Genomic DNA, 10,854 nt, shown 5'->3' with positions numbered 1-10,854 from the left:
CGGCTTGAACTTTGTGCTGATACCGGTCTGGATTTCCATTGGGAGTTAAGTTAATTTGCACATTATGGGTAGAATCTAAAATGCCAAGGGGAGGTGGGTTCGGATGCATGCCGGGTGTTACATCTCATAAGTATGAGAACAAATCGGGATCTTGACATCATTCCATCCACTTCCAACTTTCATCCAGGTGTGTTTGCAGGCAAGCTGTCAGCAAGTGTTGTAATATGCAAATAGGCCATTAACTCCTGTTTAAAGCTAGCTTTCTGGCTTTAACAACCAGTTTATGGATTTCCCAAGCTGTCTGCAACTTGCCAGCGTTAACCAGGCAAGCGCACAGGGGAATGCTTCTTCAGTGAAACTGACAACCTGGGGAGCCTTTGAACAGTGAAACTGAAACTCCAGCCATGCCCAGGTGAGAGGCTTGTGTGCATTCTTCTGTGAGTGTGCGTTCACTGTTTGACAGGTGATTTCCAACTTCTTGGAAATCACTTCACTTTGTCTTGCACTTCAATCACCTTGATCTGCGCTTCCCTGCTGTCAGCCTGCACCACAGCACAGGAACAGCTTTGCACCTCTGACAAGAGAAGCAGCAACACAAACAGCACTAGAAGCAGCAAGCCCAACAGCAGCAGCTGCAGCACCAGTTCTCTTCTCCTCAGCTGTAAGCCGTTCCATAGGGCAAAGGTGCTGGCCACATAGATCCAGCTTCAAGGAGGTGAGACTCTCAACACAGGGTCTATAGGCAGAGGATCAGTTCTCTCGACATGTATGAGCAACAGCGGCTCAGGAGGCTCAGGCTTTCACGGCAGGTCACTGCTGACATCTGCAGCCTCCTTGTACAAGACCTCCTCGCTAGTGGACAGGTGGGCTTGCATTGGCAATGGCTGTCAACGGTGACTGTTACTGGAGGTTTGGGATTATTCCACTCACATTTCCTACTATCCTAAGCTCCTTGAACATGTTGGTGCACTGTCTCCAGGTTCGAGGGACCATACTACTGTTCACTTCCTCAGCCACTTCCACCCACACCATCTTGGTTGGAGGGCCTGGCCTCTTCCTCCTGTCCTTGGCATATATCACTTCATTTCAGTCCCTCAAATACTGCAGCAGGATCTCCAAGTAAGCGTTAGAGAATAGGAGGGCTGCCTTCCCAGGTCCCCTCTCCATTTGCAATGGCATGGCAAGGCTTAACTTTCTGTGAAGAACTTAGTTCACGTGCCTCATGCAAATACAGCAACCTCACAGAATTCAATCCAAGTCAATGGTAAAGCAAATAATGAGAAAACATTTTTGTAAAGATAAGAGAGGAGCAGTGAACCTCCTATGGCAACATTATGAATGGAATCATCCCAGATTTGCACTAAGTGTGGTAGTGGGCGGGAAAAAGAACATTTTACCCGTCGGCCGCAATGGCGGCTTTTCACGCTGTATCGTCCCAATCCCGCCTCATTAATCATGCATTCCTGGGAAACACGCCATTTCACTGAAGGACAGGCTCTCATTTGTCCGCCATGCCGTCACCTCGCTGCTTCCTCACAGCAGGCGCCATATTTAAAGTGCAGCCGTACTCACACCTCTGTGTTTCCAGCTCAGGACTGCTGCACAGATAACATGGCCCTGAAAAGCAAGAAGACTGCAGCCCTTCAATTCAGTGATGCATCCCTGGGACGCCTTCTGGACACCGCTGGAACCCACCATGATGTCCTCTACCCCTGCCCTGGCCATCATGGTCACCACTCTGGCTTGGGAGGCAGGGGCAGTGGTGGCCAGTGTCAATGCTGCACAGAAGAGGTTGGCCATCCAGTGCAGAAAGAGGATGAATGATCTCATCCATGTTGCCAGGGTAAGGGAACCATCTCATCACTCTAAACTCACACACTCACAAGCCCATCACACATTCACTGGCATCTCACTCACTGCCAGCTGAAGTGATATCACTACTCACTCTCTCACACACATCCTCACATCTCCATCTGGTCTCATCTCCCCTGGACACTGACTCCTTAGCACTCACCCTCTTGAGGCCACTTGGATAGATCAACATGTGTCCCCACACACACCCTGGGATACCCCCCTTCCCCAGTAATGCCCTAGCCCTGCAGACTCTTCCTTTGCCTGAGGCCACTTGTCCCCCTATTCCTCAAGCAAGCTCTAGCCCTGCAGCCATTGAAAAGCCACCCCTGCTTTACGGCTGATCTGGTAGGTAGATACCTGCCCATGAACTCCCTAAAAGTGATGTGGTGTTGCCTGCGACCCCTGATGCTGATGACCACAAATGCTGCCCGAAGCAAGGTAAACAAACAAACCTCAAAGCCCCGAGTGAAGTGCAGCTCACCAAGTGCACGTCGCTTATGTTCAGTTGTGAAACATGTTGGCGTGCAATCACATTGACATGCTCGGATGATCCAGTGTGGAGGGATGATTCTGGCAAGCTGGGTTTATAATGATATGCAGATGCTGATGTGCGGTGGCTGGAAACGCATCCGCCAATGACGGGTGGAGCGGATGGTTGTAAACTGGTTTCATGACATTGTGAAACCAATTTTTGGCCTTCCTGCCATATTGTCTACTCATGCCTGCCATGATGCCTGACACCAGTGGGCATGGAAAATGCCCCCCTATGAATTGACATTTAACCAGGCTTCCTGTACTGTATCAGTTTAAATAAACCACTAAACTTACCATTAGTTTGACAGCAAAATCAAGGCCATTTTTAAGATATAACTTTTGTTGTTGTTTACTTCACAGTGCATTGGTCAAAATAGCCATACCACCTCAAAATCAAAGTCACTACGTTTGTATGATGAATGCAGGTTCCAACTATATTTCACCAGCTGATGCATGGGGTTAGGAGAGGTGAAAAAAAGATAATAGTTTAATTTTGTTGCAAAATACACTTGTGTCACATCTGGCAAGAGGATAAAAGAGCAAGTCTGTGAAGAAGCAGTGCAAGAGTGTTAGAGCGAGTCTGAGAGAGAGAAGATCAAGAGTGGCGAGAGGGTATATGAGCGAGTCTGAAAGGGAGCAGAGCCAGAGCAGTGAGAGGATAAAAGAGCGAGTCTGGGAGAGAGAAGAGCAAGAGTGGGGAGAGGATAAAAGAGCGAGTCTGAGAGGGAGCAGAGTGAGAGCAGCGAGAGGATAAAAGAGCGAGTCTGAGAGAGAGAAGAGCAGAGGGGCAAGAGGGTAAAACAGCGAGTCTGAGAGAGAGCAGGGGGAGAGCAGAAGGCGGATAAAATAACGAGTCTGAGAGAGAGCAAAGCGAGAGCGGCAAGGAGATAAAAGAGCGAGTCTGAGATGGAGCAGAGCAAGAGCGGCGAGAGGGCAAAACAGCGTGTCTGAGAGGGAGCGGAGTGAGAGCAGAAGGAGGATAAAAGAATGAGTTCAAGAGGGAGCAGTGTTAAAGTGCCACGAAGGTAAAAGAGTGAGCTGGAGAGGAAGCATTGAGAGAACAGTGAGAATGTAGCATAATGAGTTAATAGAATATTTATGGCCATGAGTTAATGATAATGAGTCGGATATGATACAAGTGTATTTTGCAACAAAATTAAACTATTATCCTTTTCTCACCTCCTGCAACTCCATGCATGAGCTGGTGAAATTATAGTTGGAGGCTGCATTTGTCATACGAATGAAGTGAATTATTTTGGGGTAGTATGGCTATTTTGACCACTGCACTGTGAAGTAAATAACAACAAAAGTTATATCTTAAAAATGGTCTAGATTTTGTTCTCAAGCTAATGGTAATGTTAGTGATGTTTACCATTTATTTAATTGGATACCATACAGTAACTTCAGGCACTGGCAGAAGCCTGATTAAATGTCAATAGGAATGCTTTAGTGATGTATATCATGATGTAACAATGACATCATAATCATGTGCTAGAGACTCTGTAGACCAGATGGAATAGCGTGCACACAAGATAGAGGTACCAGTGAATGAATGCAGCTTTAAATATGGAGTAATATGATTAAAAAGACTGATTCCCCTGTGAAGTAGGTATTAAAAATTAAAAGCAGAATTCACCTGCTGGACAAAGGATCAAGAAGTTTATAAACATGCCTGGGCATAATTGTGTACTCAAGGACACTAACATCCTGTGGCATAGTATATGGTATATGGTATATCTTCTAACGCATTGCACTTCCTGAAAAAGCAGGAACTAGCCTTCACTTCGACTCAGCAAGGCATTGATAAATTGTAAGATACCACAATCTAACACTGGATAATGTTAAGGATGCCCCTTATATCGATTGTCAACTGAATCCTGGAAACTGCAGTGATCAACATCTGCACCTCTCAGTATCCAGTTTGCTTGAAGGATGTTAACTAAAACAAATGATGTTGTCTAGCATGTGTGCTCAACATGCTTCCTGCTGGTTCAGCTCTTTTATGGCATAAATATTGGAACCACACAGTAGGATTTTTAGATATGTTGGATTTACTCCAGTGTCTCTCAAGGTAAAGGTATGGCTGTAGTTTAGCGATGATAGGCTTCTGCTTAATTGGGATAGAGGCATCTTGCTAGACTCTATAGCTTTCTACTTGGGGATTTAAGGTAAATACTGCTTTAAGTATTGATGGCTACCTTAAATATCTCTCTGTAACATTCTTAAGACCTGGATTCTCTAATAGAAACAAGATTATACCTGCCTTTCTTAGAACTGTCAATGTTGCAATTACCATCAAAAGTTAATTGCATGTTTGGTTATTAAATAAAATTTTATATAATTTAGCAAGTATATTGTCTCATATAGACTTCTGTATCCAAACTTGAAAACCCATCTCTGTACACTCTTCAGTGGAGAGGTACATTGTTGACGAGAGATGCCTGGACAATTATAATAGCTGGGTTGTTATCATCCAGCTAAAATGTGTTAAAAAGGCTATCCAGAGCACAGTAATATTCTTACATGGTTCCTTTCCTTCAGGGAGAATTGGATCAGTTCTTCAGACCCATTTAAGTGTCTATGAAGCCTATCTTTCTAAACCTTAAGTGAGAGTGATCATCTGAGGAGTACGTCTGATCTGGAATAAACCCAGAAAGGGGATAGGATTATGACCACTTCATACCTACCTAATAGCTCATCATGTATAGTGTATATAATGTAAAAAAGCAGTTTGAAGCAATTCTCCTGAGTCAGATCAGAGTTACTCAAGATAGGATAGACCACACAACCAAAATATAGAACAGAGAGGATAAAAAAGCGAGTCTGAGAGAAAGCAGTGCCAGAGCGGTGAGAGGATTAAAGAGAGAGTGTAAGAGGGAGCAGTGTGAGAGTGATGAGAGGATTAAAGAGCGAGTCTGGGAGTCTGAGAGAGAGCAGTGTGAGAGCGGTGTTGTATGATGCTGTGTGTGCCTGCATGCATTGTAATGTGCCTGCATACATTGTAATGTAAATGCACTCGGCAGAGCAAGGGTTAATGTGGGACTGAGAATAGCACAGCCCATGGTTTGATCTATAGAGTCACATGGTAACAGATTCAAAGAGAACACCCTAGAAATAGCATACCTGCATTGCAGCAGCACCATGCATAACAGTAACTTGGATCTGCACATAGTTAAAGATAACAATAAATGGTTCATGTTGTGTACCACTGCTGATCACCATGCTGTGTTATGGGTTTGTTTGAAGTCTCACTGATGAGATCTTGAGCTCTGTATGTTTAAACATGAACCAGTGGTACATAACATGGTGACCAGTGGGGGTATGAAAGGCAGCATTTCAAATGATGAATGCAGAACAGAATCCCAACATATGAAAAACTAAAAGCAGCTGAAGCCAGTCTAGAGAGATATGTGCCTAAGAGCAGAAATTGAAGAAGTGGTTGAAGAAGCTTTGCTACAGAATTAGAAGTTGAGGAATCCACTAGGGTGAGTGGAACTCCATTGTAAGACCCCTGAGTGATGCAGAGTTAAAAAGCTAAAAACCTGGTCAGATCAGAAAGATGGGTGAGTAAAAATACAAAAATTGCAAGTCCCTGATTCATGTGTCTGAAGAATACTGGTCAGCTCACAAGAGGGTGAGAAAAAAAGAAAGAAAATTGAAAGACCTGATCAATGCAGTATGAAGAATACAGGTTAGTTTACAAGATGGTGAGCAAAACTACAAAACTACAAAAATTGCAAGATTCAAATGACACAGAATCAAAGAACCTGGTCAGTTCACAAGATGGTGAGCAAAAATTGCAAAAAAGAAGCTGTACATACATTGAAGAATAGGTGGTGGTCCCAGGGTTCAACATCCAGAGGGTTGTTGAAAGAGGGCTGCAGAAGGGGTCTACAGCCAACATTATAACATGGGGTGGTCAGGCTGAAGTTAAAAAAAAGTCTTAAACCTTAAAAAGAAAAACTGCAGAGTTAGAGAGAGAAAGCTGCAGAATGCAGTAAAAGAAAAAGGGAAGGAGCCTGCTTAGGAGAAAAGGAGTCCTTTTTGGTGGGGTCCCTGGCTTCCTGTACAGAGGAATGAATTTCTGCTATTTCAAAGGTTCCTGCAGAGTTTTAAGAAAAGTAAAAAAGAGGTAGAAACTGTTGCAATATTCTCTTTAAAAGAGTTATAAAAAAACAGCCATGATTGAGAGGAGCCTGTCAAACCCGAAAAAGTGCGGGAAAATCACAGAGAAAAAACTGACAGCAGCAGACAGCCTGAGTGAAAAAATGATCACTGCACAGAACTTTAAAGGGACAATGACTTTTAAAGCTGTAACTATAAGAGAAAAAAAAAAGGCATGGACAGCAAATTAGAAGAGCCAGACATATTTTGGCTAAGGAAAGGGCTAAATCAGACCAAAGAGTGGGACTCTTGGGGAAGACAATTTTTAGTTTACAGGAGAATTACAGGATTAAATAAAGAATCAGAAGAAATACAGGTTGATAAGTTTTTATTCCAGCTTGTTTCATTTGTGGTTGAAGTATTCTACAGCAAACAAACAGGTCAGTACTTGACAATATTTGGTGAGATATTAAAAGGTTTTGACAGATATTTTAAACTCCAAGTTGTGGAGAGTGAAGACCCTATGAGAAGGTCTAATACACTCCCAATAAAGCACTGAGGGTAACAAGAGACCCTAGAGAAATGGTAACTCCCAATTAAGTGCCAAGGGCAACAAGAAACTCCAGAGAGAGGGCAACAAAAGACCCCATGAAGAGGGAGACAGAAGACCCCAGAGTAAGGGAGACAATATTCAAGTAAACCACAATTCGGTTGCCAACCATGTCAATGCAGTGAAATGCACAAGCCAAAAAATTTAGTGCAGAAGAAAGAAATAGCTGAGAGGCAGCTGAAAGCCTTAAAAATAGAGCTTTTTGAAAATGAAGCTGTTCTACAGGAAAATGTTCACATCAGAGGTGAACTGGAAGATTTGAAGCGCAAGATTCAAGCTGAGTATATACCTCTGAAAACGCACGATAAACTGAAGTCTTCAATGAGCCAAGCAGTTCGAGATCTGAACAAACAAATTTCAGAGATGGTACTAAGGTATCAAGAGGAAATAATGACTCTCAATTCCGCAGTTGGCAAATCAAAGCAAGAGTTGGGAAAACTCAGCCAGATGTACAGCCAGGCAAAACACAAGGCAGAAAAGGCATGTGAAAAAGTTGCGACCCTGAAAGATTCCTTGAAGAAAAAATATGTACCCATGGAAAACATGAGCTAAAAAGGACATTGAATGTTACTTCAGAAAAAGCTATGTTGGAACTATTAGTAGCAATGAAACGAAGCACTGAAGTGCAGAGTGAATTAGCAAGTGGTTAACACGAAAATAAACAGTTGAAAGAACAGATGTTTGTCCTGCATGATCAAATACAAAGGGAATGCATATCATTCAGCCACATGAGGAAATGAAGACTGTCTTAAACAGTGGAATGGAAAAACATTTACCAAGGAAACGTTAGGAGAATTAAAACCACCTTTAAACTCCTAAGTAACTATAGTACACACTGACACTCCCACCCATCCCCTGATACTGCATTGACGTGGTCGACAACAGAATTGTGGTTTACTTGAATATTGTCTCCCTTGCTCTGGGGTCTTCTGTCTCCTTCTCCATGGGGTCTTTTGTTGCCCGCTCTCTCGAGTCTCTTGTTGGCCTTGGCGCTTTTTTGGGAGTTGCCATTTCTCTGGGGTCTCTTGTTACACTCCCCAACTACCCTCCTCACCCCCCGACTACCCTCCTGAAACCCGACCACATCCCTTCCCCTGACTACCCTCCCGGCCCCCCAACTATCCCTTCATGCCCTAACTACCTTCCTGACTGTCCCAACTATTCCCGACACCATGACTACCCTCCTCACCCCCCGACTAAACTCCCAACCCCTAGAATACCCCCTCGATTGCCCAACCACCCCCCACATCCCAACAACCCTCTCCACACCCTGACTATAGTCCCGACCACCCAAACTAGCCCCCAAATACCCCCCCCGATTCCCCCCCAACTTGCACCTGACCTCCCTCACTCATCACCAACTCCCCCACACTGAACACCCAAACCCCCTGACCCATCAACACCCCCCCATTGACGATTTGATCCCCCCAATGACCACTCAACTCTCCCTGACTATCCAAACACCCCCACTGATCACCTCACACCCCCACTGATCACCCAACACCCCCTGACTCACCACCCAACTTCCCCACTGACCATTTGACCCCCCCACTAACCACCTGACATCCCGCTGACCACCTGACCCCTGCCACTGACCACACAACCCTCCCTACCCACTTAGCTTACACACTTAGCTTCTCTCTAGCTTCTCAGTGTCTGGACCTTACCTGATTTACGGCAGCTCGTGGTCCATTCCTCCGACTGAAAGCCTCGGGAACCCGCTGCATTGCACTATTCTGAGAAGGCTGGAGTTGGAAGGTCGGGTGCGAAAGGTGCAGCTGCATTTTAGTGTAAGTAAAAAGGAGTGGAGTGGCAATCTCACTGTGATTGCCACTGCTTGGAAGTTCTGGCCCATAGTGTTCATAAAAGATAGAGAAGGATAAAAGGGAGGTGGGGTGGCAGTACTAATTAGGGAAGAGTTGAGAAACAAAAAGTTAAGATCACGCCGCTGGGAATATTCTACAGGCCTCCAAACAGTGAGAAAGAAAGAGAAATAGAAGAACAAATCTGCAGCAAAATCACAGAGATGCGCAAGAACTATGGAGTAGTGAAACTGGGGACTTTAATTTCCCAAATATTGACTGGACTAAAAGTTAAGGAGGGAGGAATTTCTCAAATCTGTTCAGGAGAACTTTCTTAATCAGTATGTTCTCCGCTCAACCAGAAAGGAGGCATTTCTAGATCTGGTGCTGGAAAAGATGGGAGAAGTGGACCAAGGGCTGAATTTTCCCAGAATTTCACTAAGTGTGGTAGTGGGTGGGTAAAATGGAGTTTTCACGCCTTATCTTCCCGAGCCCGCCTCATTATAAATTCACTCCCGTGAAACACGCCGTTTCCGTGATGGGCGGGCTCTCATTTGCCTGCTCGCCATCACCCCACTGTTGCATCACGCTGGCTGCCATCTTTAAAAGGCAGCCATCAGCAAAGCGCTCATCGTCACCAGCTCACCACCGCTGCCTGGGAGTCACAGCCAACAAAGGAAAAAGGACTGCAGCCCTCCGCTTCAACGACGGGTCCCTTGAGTGACTGCTGGATGCCGTGGGGGCCCACCGGGATGTGCTCTAGTTACGCTCTGGCCACAGGATGGGCAGCAATGTCACCAACCCAGCTTGGAAGGTGGTGGCAGAGGTAGTCAGCGCGAATGCCCTGCAGAGGAGGACAGCCACCCAGTGCCTCAAAAGGATGAATGATCTCCTCCGTTCCACCAGGATATGTCATTCTTTTCATTACTCCCAACTCACACACTCACAAACCCATCACACACCCACAGGGCCCTAACTTACTGCCAGTACAAGGGATATCGCCATTCACTCTCTCACACACACACTGTTATTGTCCTCATCCTGCCAATGGGACCACTCACTACCCACACAGACCAGGCATACTTATCATCTGGCCCGGCAGGTGTCCTGATACACTCTCCCCATCTCTATCCATGCAGGACAAACCGGCTCACAACAGGAGGGAAAGGCCGCAGACAGGTGGAGGGATGCCGGAATTCAAAGTTCGGTCAGAATTAGAAAACAGAGCCATCCAGCTGGAAGTGAGGTGACCGAGACTGGTCCTGTGCTGATGGTGAGGTTGGCGCTGCTCTACCAAATGAGGATCCAGCAGTGCAACATCCATCAGACAACCATGCCATGACTGATGTGTCTTTCACAGGCCACTGCCATGCACTAATTATCTCCCCTTGCTTTCGCAGGCACATCTGCCAAACAGCCGACAGAGTCCATGACCCAGAGCCTCCAAGCAAGCCCTGAAGAAACCTCTGAAGAGGAATCCTAATGCAGTCCTGAAGTCCCATCACAGCACTCACCCACACCTTCCACCAGTGCAAAGACACACCTCGGTGGGACCTAGCTTTAGGGTAGCCTCAGATCACAATCTGGTGAACACATTACACTATCTGACCCACAGCAGACGGAGGCAGAGACTTCCCAGGCCCCCAGCACTTGGAGGACTGCTGGAGGCCAGATTGTTGCTGAGTCCGAGTCAGATGACGAGCCTCTGGTCTCAGTCATGTACCAGTTGCTGGAGCTGCAAAGGCAAGCTCGGGAACATCAGAAAGGGATGTCTGTTGCACACCTCAGATTGCAAGGCATGATGGAGGAGTCCGTCCGTCTTCAGGTTGAGGTGATAGCGCAGGCATTGCAATGCACTGAGGTTAACACTGGCAGGATGGCAGCCGCCATGGAGACCTTGGTCCAGGACGTCACTCCTGCACTGCTGTGCAGGCTTAACTCCATCGCTGA

Source organism: Cetorhinus maximus, chromosome 13, assembly GCF_964194155.1.
Source record: "Cetorhinus maximus chromosome 13, sCetMax3.hap1.1, whole genome shotgun sequence".
In the NCBI taxonomy this organism is placed as follows: Eukaryota; Metazoa; Chordata; class Chondrichthyes; order Lamniformes; family Cetorhinidae; genus Cetorhinus; species Cetorhinus maximus.
This window is presented reverse-complemented; position numbering follows the sequence as displayed.